This window comes from Sus scrofa, chromosome 5, assembly GCF_054392235.1.
Source record: "Sus scrofa isolate SSC_HxYL_T2T_F1_AM1 chromosome 5, Sscrofa_HxYL_maternal_Yorkshire_Landrace_v2.0, whole genome shotgun sequence".
Lineage (NCBI taxonomy): Eukaryota > Metazoa > Chordata > Mammalia > Artiodactyla > Suidae > Sus > Sus scrofa.
This window is the reverse complement of record NC_139387.1, coordinates 40,025,903-40,038,415: the sequence shown is the minus strand read 5'-3', so window position 1 is coordinate 40,038,415 and position 12,513 is coordinate 40,025,903. Positions and strand designations below refer to the sequence as shown.

The 12,513-nt window shown below is 39.4% G+C and overlaps 1 protein-coding gene across 1 annotated transcript in view; it reads right to left on the bottom strand.

Moving 5' to 3' along the window:
• Positions 1 to 12,513, bottom strand: part of TRHDE (thyrotropin releasing hormone degrading enzyme) — a 583,967-nt gene that overhangs the window by 560,877 nt on the left and 10,577 nt on the right. The gene's annotated exons all lie outside the window — the stretch shown is intronic.

Sequence of the window (12,513 nt, the reverse complement as noted above, 5' to 3'; positions counted from 1 at the left end):
ATTGATCAAAGCAAAACAAGTCTGACCCAAATTCAACAGGGTGGAAAAAGACTTTACTTCTGGAGTATGGGTATAGCAAAGTCACATTGCTAAAGAGCATGTATATTGGATTGGAAGAATTTACGGCCATGGAACAATTTACCACAAACACGCACACACAGAGCAAAGTTCAGCCAAATTGACTGCGTCAGTGTCAACATCTCAATATCCCAGTAATGATATAGTATAGTTTTGCAAAATGTTGCCATTGGGAGAAATGGGATAAAGAGTAAATGAGGGGAGTTCCCATCGTGGATCAGTGGTTAATGAATCCAACTAGGAATCATGAGGTTGCAGGTTTGATTCCTGGCCTCACTCAGTGGGTTAAGATCTCGCGTTGCCATGAGCTGCGGTGTAGGTCATAGATGAGGCTCGAATCTGGTGTTGCTGTGACTCTGGCGAAAGGCTGGCAGCAACAGCTCCGATTAGACCCCTAGCCTGGGCACCTCCATATGTCGTGAGTGCAGCCCTAAAAGGACAAAAGACCAAAAAAAAAAGAAAAAAGAAAAAGTAAATGAGGGGTTCCCTTCGTAGCTCAGTAGTTAACAAACCCAACTAGTATCCATGAGGATGCAGGTTCTTTCCCTGGTCTCGCTAAGTGGGTTAAGTATCTGGTGTTGCCGTGAGCTGTGATGTAGGTTGCAGATGCAGCTCAGATTTCGAGTGGCTGTGGCATAGGCTGGTGGCTATTTGACCCCTAGCCTGGGAACCTCCATATGTTGCAGATAAGGCCCTAAAAAGACAAAAAGACAAAAAAAAAAAAAAAAAAAAAAAAAAAAAAAAAAAAAAAGAGAGCGAGAGAAGCAGAATTTGACAGAATGTTGTAAATCAACTGTAATTTTTAAAAAAAATTTTTAATCAATGAGTATTTTATTAAAATGAGTGTTTTATTAAAATAACATTTTAAAAAGAGTATATGAGAGCTATTATTTCTTATTTTGAGATAATCCATGTCATTCTCAGAAGTTTAATTGTAAAAAAGTCAACTGGGAAGAATCTCATATAAAAAGCATAGGAAACAAATTACCGTGAATTCATTACTGATACTTACAATTCATGGAGAAGCCATATATAACATAACATATGCAACTTATCAAACCATTTATTCAACAGATATTCTTTGAGTGCCTGTCATGAGCCTGATATCTTCTAGGCATTGGATATGGAACAATGAGCAAAGGACAAAACCCCTTTCCTCAAGGAGCATACCTCTTAATACCTCATTCTGAATACTATGGCAAACTACATAAAAGAAAAAAAGAGAAGGCCCAAGAGCTGACAGTAAAACAGTCAATGAGAATGGCACCATAACATATGGAGATACAAAATACACTCAAAATCTCTATTCTGGAACTTTTGAAGGAAGTATAATTTGTTTCTAAAACACTTTTAGGATGCTCTCCTAAAAGACTAGCTCTAGCTTAGTCTTCTTTCACTGTTTCCAGACCTTAGTAACCCAGAACCAGAGGATATTTCATAAGCACTTGTACATGTATGTTGAATGTCTATATGTATAAATACACATACATAATGCATACATTCATCAAATCATCACATTCTATACTTTAAACATATTTCAATTTTACTTTTCCATTATTTTTTAATAAGGCCAAAAATAAGTTTAGTTGATGACCTGGAGAAATTTGCTAAAACTTGTTGTTCTTATATTTGGTGTGATAGTTAATTGTATATGCTAACTTGGTTAGGCATGGTGCTAGATAATGGGGTCAAACATTATTTTGATGTTTGTGTGAGGGTTATGGCGATTAATATTTAAATCAATGGACTTTGAGTAAAGCAGATTGCCCTCCTCGATGTGGGTGGGCATTATCTATTTTCTGGCTGACAAAATCTGTACCTATAGAAAAATAACCTGCCAGTGTACTATCATTGACTTCTAAGTCTGAAATACAGAAAGAGCATAGTTAAATATGATGGGAAAGGCATTTCCCAGGAGTAAGAAGGTCTGAGTTCTAGTCACAAGTCTAGTGCTCATTTAACCAAGCCATTTCACCAAGTTGGATTTCTGTTTCTTTATCTCTAGGGTGAGGACGGCAAAAGCAGTGATCTCCCGAAGACCTTATAACATTCTTTTATGCCACACTTCTAAACTCTTCTCTAATCTAGGACCACCAACCTCACTCCTTCGTAGAATCTCTACAGTCTATGTTTATAATACTTAACTTCAAATGCTAAACTAAATATTGTTCTTTTTTCTAGCTCCAATTTTTATGCTATTTAAATAAAAGTGGGACATGTGCTGCCGAGAATAGCAATGACGGGGGTCCGTGGGTGTTGGCAGCAGCCTAGCTAAGGTGATGCTGAGCTGCGAGAGGCAGCCCACACTGAAAGGTTTTCTCAGCTACATCAGGTGAAAAGTTTTGCTTTTTCAATGGAAAACAAGTGGGATCCAAAAAGATAGGAATGATGACAAAAGCCAGCCCTTCTCTTAGTGCTGGGTGCTCCTGAGAAATTTCTGTTCAGAGGGAAGAGATACTTGAAGATGATCAAGAAAATTCTGAAAGCCTATATGAGGAAAGAGGATTTCAGTTAAAGCCAAGAGGTAACTCCACTTCAAATAGCATTTTCACTATTCCTGGCAATACAGAAATACTCTTTTATCCTCTTTAATTCCTGTAACAGCACATTTATGTTTAGCACCTAAGATGTGATAAAAAAAAATCAAATAGAAGAGTTACACTATTGATGAGAATGCAAAATGGTGCAGCTGCCATGCAAGATAGAATGAAGATTCCTTAATATAGTAAAAATAGAACTACCAGTTGACCTAGTAAGCTTACATCTGGGTCTTTATTCAAAAGAATTAAAATCAGGTTCTTGAAGAGATATTAACACCCCCATGTTCATTGCACCACTGTTCATAATAGCCAAGATATGGAAACAACCTGAGTGTCTACCAATAGATGAATGGACACTGAAAATGTGGTGTATACATACAATGGAGTATTATTCAGCCTTAAAAAAGAAGGAAATCTTGCAATATGCAACAGCATAGGTGAACCTTGAAAATATCATGGTAAGCAAAATAAGTCAGTACTATATTATTCTTGTATAAGTTATCTAAACTCTACAATCAGTGCATAGAATGGTGGTTACCAGAGGCTTGGCAGAGGAGAAAATAGAAAATTGCTAACCAATGGGAAAAACGGTTCATTTATATAAGATGCATAAATTCTAGAAATCTTCTGTATAAAGTACTACAGTTAACAATGCTCTTTTGTATACTTAAAAATTATTAAGAAAATAGATCTCATGGTACATGTCCTTACTACAAAAAAAAAAAAAAAAGAAAGAAAAAGGAAAAGAAAAGAAAAAAAGAGTTAGGAGTATCTGGTGACCTTGAGGTTAAGGATCCAACATTGGCACTGCTGTGGTGCAGGTTTGATCCCTGGCCTGTAAACTTCCACATGCCACAGGCACAGGCAAACAAAAAATCAAAGAGTTACAAGAGACAAATTCTAAAGGACATATATTCTTTTTTAACTGAATGAATTTTATTACATTTATAGTCATACAATGATCATCACACCCAATTTTACAACATTTCCATCTGAAATCGCCAGCCCATTCTTCCCCCACAAACTGCCTCCTTTGGAAACCAAAGTGTTTCAAAGTCTGTGAGTCAGTATCTCTTCTGCTGAGAAGATCATTGTATCCTTTTTTTAGATGCCACATATAAATGACAGCATATGATGTTGGTATCTTACTAAATTCACTTAGCATGAAAATTTCTAAACCCATGCATGTTGCTGCAAATGCCATTATTTCATTCCTTTTTATGGCTGAGTAATATTCTATTGTGTATATGTACCACATCTTCTTTATCCACTCCTGTCAATGGACATTTATGTTGCTTCCATGTCTTGGTTGTTGCATATAGTGCTGCAATGAATATTGGAGTACATGTATCTTTTCAATTCATGGTTTCTCTGGATAGATGTCCAGAAGTCGGACATATATTCTTTTTCTATGGCCACATCTGCAGCATATGGAAGTTCCTGAGCTAGCAGTCAAATTGGAGCTGTAGCTGCAGGGCTAAGCCACAGCTGAGCCACATCTACAACCTATGTCACAGCTTGCAGCAATGGCAGATCCTTAACCCACTGAGTGAGGTCAGGGATCAAACCCACATCCTCAAGAGACTACATTGGGTTCTTAACCCACAGAGCTACAATGGGAACTCCTGAGACATTCTAAGAGGGGAAAAAAAGAAAATGAAAAAGAGGCAAAAAGGCATTTCAAAGAAGATATGATGATAGATTACAATGTAAATTTATCATAAACTGCTCTGAATTATCTTATAGCTGTTCTAGTGCTTTTACTTGACTCCAAGTTCCCTGAGGGCAAGGATCATACCTTTGGCATTTGTCATTTTACTGAGTACAGTGCCTCACACATGATAGGTATTTGACATGTTTGTTGGGAGAATGAAGAAATGGCTGAATGCTACTCCAAGTCACACCCATCTCCATGACTTAAAGTTTGTATCAGTCAACACAAAGTCTTTCTAATATTCAGACAAAGTCTTACAGAAATTTGGTAATTAATGACTAAGTTTTAAGTACATAACCTTCCAAACCCTCCCCCCCCTTTTATTTTTTGCTTTTTAAGGCCACACCCGTGGCCTATGAAAGTTCAAATCAGAGCCACAACCACCAGCCTACACCACAGCCACAGCAATGCTGTATCCAAGCCACATCTGTAACCTAGACCACAGCTCAAGGTAACACTGGATCCCCTACCCACTGAGTAGGGCGAGGCATCAAATCCAAATCCTCATGGATACCAGTCAGATTCATTTCCACTGTGCCATGATGGGAACTCCCCACCTTCCAACTACTGATGAAGATTCTTAACTGAATATTGAGAGACATATTGAGAGAAAAAGATATTCAAAACATGTTATTGCCATGGTGTGTTTCATTGTACTATTATGCCTTTGCTATTCTCTGCAATGTGAGAAATAAATGTAGCAACAATGCAGAACAGGAATGATTTCCAGTTTTCAACAAAGTAGCAAGAAGTTCAGGACAAGAAATTACTCCAAGTTATGTGCTGATGGCTCCCACTGCCAAGACCTAATCTCCTCTCAGGGAATGTGGGGAGATTGACAAAGTTCAGCACCATGCTGACATATAAACTGCCTGAAAGCTTTGGGGAGTCAGACAGAAGTTAGTTCCCATGGTAAGGAAGAATAATGTGTGATGGAGAAGGTTTGAGGCCACAGACTAAAATCGGTTAGTAGATTTTTCTATTAAAATTCTAAAAAAGGCAAGATGGCAGAAGAGTAGGGGGACACGCTCACCCTCTCCCACAAACACACACACACACACACACACACACACACACACACAACACGTCTACAGGTTAAACGATTCGCACAGAACAGCAATTAATAGCTGGCAGAAGAACCTAAACTCCAATAATGGCAAGAATCTCGTGACATAACTGGGTAAAACAAGAAAAAAGAGGAGAGTGAGAGAAGGGGAATTGGAGCTGGACCTGCGCTCCCGAAAGGGAACTGTGGAGGAGAAAGGGATCCCACACCCTGGAAAGTCACCTACTCGACGGAAAGATCAACTGAATCGGAGGGATCTCCAGATGCAGAGAAGAGCGCAGCAGTAAGTCTGAAGAGCAGAGTGAGAACCAAACAGATCATCTGAACTACTGGCGCAGTCACCAAAAACCAAGATGCTTGGGTGGGGGCTGGGCACCGAGACCTCGGCTATGGAGGTTAGTCCCCAGGAACAGGCTGGGGTGGGGGGTGCTGAGACTGCTTGGGGGACCAGGAACCGGTCTGTCCAGTTCTCAGGGCAGAGACTGCCTGGGAAGCTGAGCATTGCCTTGCGGGTGCAGGGTGCAGTATGCTAAGGGCTGGGGGGTGGAAAGCCACATCAGAGGAAACCTGGGAGAAGAGCTGGATCTGCAGGAGAGACAAGGCGCCAGTGTTGGGGAGGGGAGAGGAGGAGAGGTGGGCCACCATAGAATACTCCCCACACCACAGTGAGCTCACTTGCCCACCGCTATCAGAAAGCTGTGCTTCCCAGTTCGTCCCCCACCCCCTACTCTGTGGGCGCTCGCCGGACCTGAGGCTGCCTGCCATCCCGGAGGGCTGGCCTCACCATTTGCAGGAAACCGACCACTGCAGGGGCTATCCTTGCCTTGGCCTGCCTGCCCTCTGGAGGTGCTACACCCCCGCAGAGCAGCACCCAGCACCATCAGCCCCCGGGAAAAGGCCCACAGACCAGAAAAGCAGTACAACCTCTGCCTGGCTGTGAAAATCTGCCTCCATTGCCCTGTGACCCTGCCAATCCCTGCTGCCTTGGGGAAGAGTCCCTTGGGTTCTCAGCAGCCCAGCTGGCTGCTCCCACCCTTGGAGGGTGCTGCACTCCCATGGAACAGCTGACCAGCACTGCCAGCCCCCTAGAAGAGCCCCACAGCCCAGTAACACCAGAGCAAGCTCTGCCCAGCCACGTGAAATCTGCTTCCATCACAGCACAGACCTCCCAGTCCTGTCTTCCCTCAGGAAGTCCTCCTTTACTTCAAAGACACCCTGTCAGCCCTGCCCACCTCCAAGAAAACCCATGCTGCCTCAAAGTAGACAACCAACAGCGCCAGCCCCCAGGAAACAGCAGCAGTGCCAAGGCAAACCCTGTCCGGCCACAGGGAGTACAACTCCAGCAAGAAAAAGAAAACAACAAGCCAGATGAATAAGCTGAGAAACCACCCCCAGTTAAACCAACAGGAGATCTCACCTAAAGCAGTCGACAATGAAACAGACCTCTGCAGTCTGACAGATTTGGAGTTCAAAAGGGAAATAGTGAAAATACTGAAGGAATTAAGAGAAGATATGAATGGTAATGCAGATGCCCTCAGAAAAGGGACTAGAAAATATAAGGAGGAGCCAAGAAAAACTAGAAAATTCATTTGCAGAGATACAAACTGAGCTAAGGGCAGTAAAAACCCAAATGAATAATACAGAAGAACGAATTGGTGATGTGGAAGATAGAATAATGGAAATCACCCAAAAAGGACAGCAGACAGAAAACCAAATGAAAAAACATGAAAGCAATATAAGAGATCTATGGGATAATATAAAGCAGGCCAATCTACACATAATAGGAATTCCAGAATGAGCAGAAAAACATAAGGGGATGGACAATATATTTGAAGAAATTATCACTGGAAACTTCCCAAATCTAAAGGATACTGATTTCAAGATACAGGAAGCACAGAGGGCCCCAAACAAGTTGAACCCAAATAGACCCACACCAAGACACATTATAAAAAAAATGGCAAAAGTTAATGATAAAGAGAGGATCCTAAAGGCAGAAAGAGAAAAGCAAAATGTTACCTATAAGGGAACCCCCATAAGGTTATCAGCTGATTTCTCTTCAGAAACTCTACAGGCCAGGAGGGAATGGCAAGAGATACTTAAAGTGCTAAAAGGAAAAAATATGCAACCTAGGATACTCTATCCAGCAAGAATATCATTTAAAATAGAAGGGGAAATAAAAATTTTTTCCAACACTCAAAAGCTAAAAGAATACAGCAATACAAAACCGAGGCTAAAAGAAATAATGAAAGGGCTTCTCTAAACCAAAAAGAAAGGAATGAGGAAGCCACAAACAGGGAGCAGTCACTCAGATAAGCCAGCATACAGATTTAATCATGAACATGTTTCAAACAAAATAAAAGCAAAAAGAAAAAAAAGAGTCATCAAAATCATAAAATGTGGGCAAGGGATGTGAGGAAATAAATTCTCTTTTTTAAAATTTTTTTTATTTCTTTCTTTTTTTTTTTTGTCTGTTTCTCTTCTTAATTTTAGTATGGTAATGAAGTGTTTGAACCTATAGGATCATCAGGCTAAAACACATAATTATAAGAAGGGGTTAGCATTCTTTTAAAAAAGGGCAACCACAAATCAAAACCAAACATTGCATTTACAAAAAATGAAAAGAAAAACACTCAAGCAGAAAAGACCAACCAACCAAAAAAAGAAAGGAAGAATGGAGAATCATAGAATCACCTGGAATACGAGGTTTAAAATGGCAATAAATAACCATCTATCAATTATCACCTTAAATGTCAATGGACTGAATGCTCCAATCAAAAGACACAGAGTGGCTGAGTGGATAAAAAAGCAAAAACCGAGTGGATAAAAAAGTAAAAATATTCAATCTGCTGCCTACAAGAAACCCACCTTAGGACAAAGGACACATAGATTGAAAGTGAAGGGGTGGGAAAATATATTTCATGCCAATAGACATGACAGGAAAGCAGGAGTTCCAATACTCATATCAGACAAAATTGACTTTAAAACAAAAGACATAAAGAAAGACAAAGAAGGACACTATTTAATGATTAAGGGATCCATCCAAGGAGAGGATGTTACTATCGTCAACATATATGCCCAAAATACAGGAGCACCCAGATACATACAACAAATATTAACAGACACAAAGGGAGAAATTGATGGGAATACAATCACAGTAGGAGACTTTAATACCCCGCTCACATCAATGGACAGATCCTCTAGACAGAAAATCGATAAAGCAACAGAGATCCTAAAGGAAACAATAGAAAAGTTAGACTTAATTAACATCTTCAGGACACTACATCCAAAAAAATCAGAATACACATTCTTCTCAAGTGCACATGGAACATTCTCAAGAATCGACCACATGTTGGGACACAAAGCTAACCTCAACAAATTTAGAAGCATAGAAGTTATTTCAAGTATCTTCTCTGACCACAATGGTGTGAAACTAGAAATCAACCACAGGAAACAAAAAAAAGAGAACAAACTTACTACATGGAGACTAAACAACATGCTACTAAAAAACCAATGGGTCAATGAGGAAATCAAGAAGGTAATTTAAAAAACTACCTGGAGACAAATGAAAATGAAGACACAACCTCTCAAAATCTATGGGACACTGCAAAAGCAGTGCTCAGAGGGAAATTGATAGTGATGCAGGCCTTTATCAAAAAAGAAGAAAGATCTCAGATTGACAACTTAACCCTCCACCTAAACAAATTAGAAAAAGAAGAACAAAAAAGACCTAAAGTCAGCAGAAGGAAGGAAATTATAAAGATCAAAGAGGAAATCAATAAAATACAGATTCAAAAAACAATAGAGAAAACTAATAAAACCAAGAGCTGGTTCTTTGAAAAGGTAAACGAAATTGACAAACCCCTGGCTAGACTCACTAAGAGGAAAGAAAGAACCCAAATAAACAAAATTAGAAATGAAAAAGGAGAAATCACAATGGATTCTGCAGAAATACAAAATACCATAAGAGAACACTATGAATAACTATACGCCAACAAATTTGACAATCTGGAAGAAATGGACAGTTTTCTAGAATCTTACAGCCTGCCAAAACTGAATCAAGAAGAAACAGACCAACTGAACAGACTGATCACTAGAAATGAAATTGAAGAAGTCAGAAAAACACTCCATACAAATTAAAGTCCAGGACCAGATGGCTTCACAGGCGAATTCTACCAAACATATAAAGAGGATCTGGTGCCCATCCTCAAACTTTTTCAAAAGGTTGAAAAAGAAGGAACACTCCCAAAGACATTCTATGAGGCCACCATCACCCTAATTCCAAAACCAGGCAAAGATAACACCAAAAAAGAAAACTATTGGCCAAAATCTTTGATGAATATAGACGCAAAAATTCTCAACAAAATTTTAGCCAACTGAATCCAACAACATATCAAAAAGATCATACACCATGACCAAGTAAGGTTCATCCCAGGTTCACAAGAATTGTTAAACATACGCAAATCAATCAACATCATATACCACATTAACAAAACAAAAGTCAAAAACCATATGATCATCTCAATAGATGCAGAAAAAGCATTTGACAAAGTCCAACATCCATTCATGATCAAGACTCTTGCCAAAGTGGGTATAGAGGGAACATTCCTGAACATAATCAAAGCCATTTATGATAAACCCACAGCAAATATAATACTCAATGAAGAAAAACTGAAAGCCTTCTCACTCAAATCTGGAACAAGACAGGGATGCCCACTCTCACCACTGTTATTCAACAGAGTCCTAGCCACAGTGATCAGACAAACAAAAGAAATAAAAGACATCCAAATACGAAGAGAAGAGATCAAACTGTCACTGTATGCAGATGACATGATACCATACATAGAAAACCGTAAGGACTCAACCCAAAAACTACTTGAACTGATTAATAAATTCAGCAAAGTAGCAGGATATAAGATTAACATTCAGAAATCAGTCACATTTCTATATACCAACAATGAAATATTAGAAAAGGAATACAAAAATACAATACCTTTTAAAATTACACCTCACAAAATCAAATACCTCAGAATACACCTGACCAAGGAGGTTATATGCCGAGAACTATAAAACTTCAATCAAAGAAATTAAAGAAGATGTAAAGAAATGGAAAGATATTCCATGTTCATGGATTGGAAAAATCAATATTGTAAAAATGGCCACACTACCCAAAGCAATCTATAGATTCAATGCAATCCCTATCAATTTACCCATGACATTTTTCACAGAACTAGAACACACGATCCAAAAATTTATATGGGACCACAAAAGACCCAGAATTGGCAAAGCAATCCTGAGGAACAAAAACCAAGCAGGGGGCATAACTCTCCCAGACTTCAAGAAATACTACAAAGCCACAGTCATCAAAACAGTGTTGTACTGGTATCAAAACAGACAGACAGACCAATAAAACAGAATAGAGAACCCAGAAATAAACCCTGACACCTATGGTCAATTAATCTTTGACAAGGGAGGCAAGAACATAAAATGGAAAAAAGAAAGTCTGTTTAGCAAGCATTGCTGGGAAACCTGGACAGCTGCATGCAAAGCAATGAAATTAAAACGCATCCTCACACCATGCACAAAAAATAAACTCCAAATGGCTGAAAGACTTAAATATAAGACAGGACACCATCAAACTCCTAGAAGACAACATAGGCAAAACACTCTCTGACATCAACCTCATGAATATTTTCTCAGATCAGTCTCCCAAAGAAACAGAAATAAGAGCAAAAATAAACCAGTGGGACCTAATCAAACTGAAAAGCTTTTGCACAGCAAAGGAAACCAAAAAGAAAACAAAAAGACAACTTATAGAATGGGAGAAAATAGTTTCAAAGATGCAACGGACAAGGGCTTAATCTCTAGAATATACAAGCAACTTATACAACTCAACAGCAAAAAAGCCAATCAACCAATGGAAAAATGGGCAAAAAGACCTGAATAGACTCTTCTCCAAGGAAGATATACAGATGGCCAACAAACATGAAAAAATGCTCAACATTGCTGATTATAAGAGAAATGCAAATCAAAACTACCCTGAGATACCACCTCACACCAATCAGAATGGCCATTATTAAGTCCACAAATAACAAGTGCTGGAGGGGTTGTGCAGAAAAGGGAACCCTCCTGCACTGCTGGTGGGAATGTAAACTGGTACAGCCGCTATGGAGAACAGTTTGGAGATACCTTAGAAATCTATGCATAGAACTTCCATGAGACACCTCAATCCTATTCTTGGGCATACATCTGGACAAAACTCTACTTAAAAGAGACACATGTGCCCTCATATTCATTGCAGCACTATTCACAATAGCCAAGACATGTAAACAATCTAAATGTCCACCGACAGATGATTGGTTAGGAAGATGTGGTATATATACACAATGGAATACTACTCAGCCATAAAAAAGGATGACATAATACCATTTATAGCAACATGGGTAGAACTAGAGACTCTCATACTGAGTGAAATAAGTCAGAAAAACAAACACCATATGATTTCACTTATAACTGGAATCTAATATACAGCACAAATGAACCTTTCCACAGAAAAGAAAATCATGGGCCTGGAGAATAGACTTGTGGCCACCCGGTGGGGGGGAGAAGGAGGGAGTGGGAGGGATCGGTAGCTTGGGGTTATCAGATACAACTTGGAATGGATTTACAATGAGATCCTGCTGAGTAGCATTGAGAACTATGTCTAGATACTTATATTGTAACAGAAAGAAGGGTGGGAAAAAAATGTATATATATAAGTGTATCTTGGCCCCCATGCTATACAGCGGAAAAATAAATAAATAAATTTAAAAAAAATTTCTTTCTCTCTCTTCCACATTGCCTGGGAGAATACAGATCACAGTTTCGCTACAGCAGGGGGAGATACAGATGTTGAAGAAATACTATCAGGGTTGCACTGGAATACAGGTAGGATAAAAAAATCTATAGTGAGGAGACCTAGCAGAACATCTGGACACTGAATAGTCCTGCTTCTCCTTCCCCTCCCCACCCCTTGGGCAAGGCAATTACATAAAACGTTGCTGGGCTCCTGGGATGGAGCAAGGTATGCTGACACCTGGACAGAGGGAATTGGGACAGGTAAGATTAAAACAGCAGGG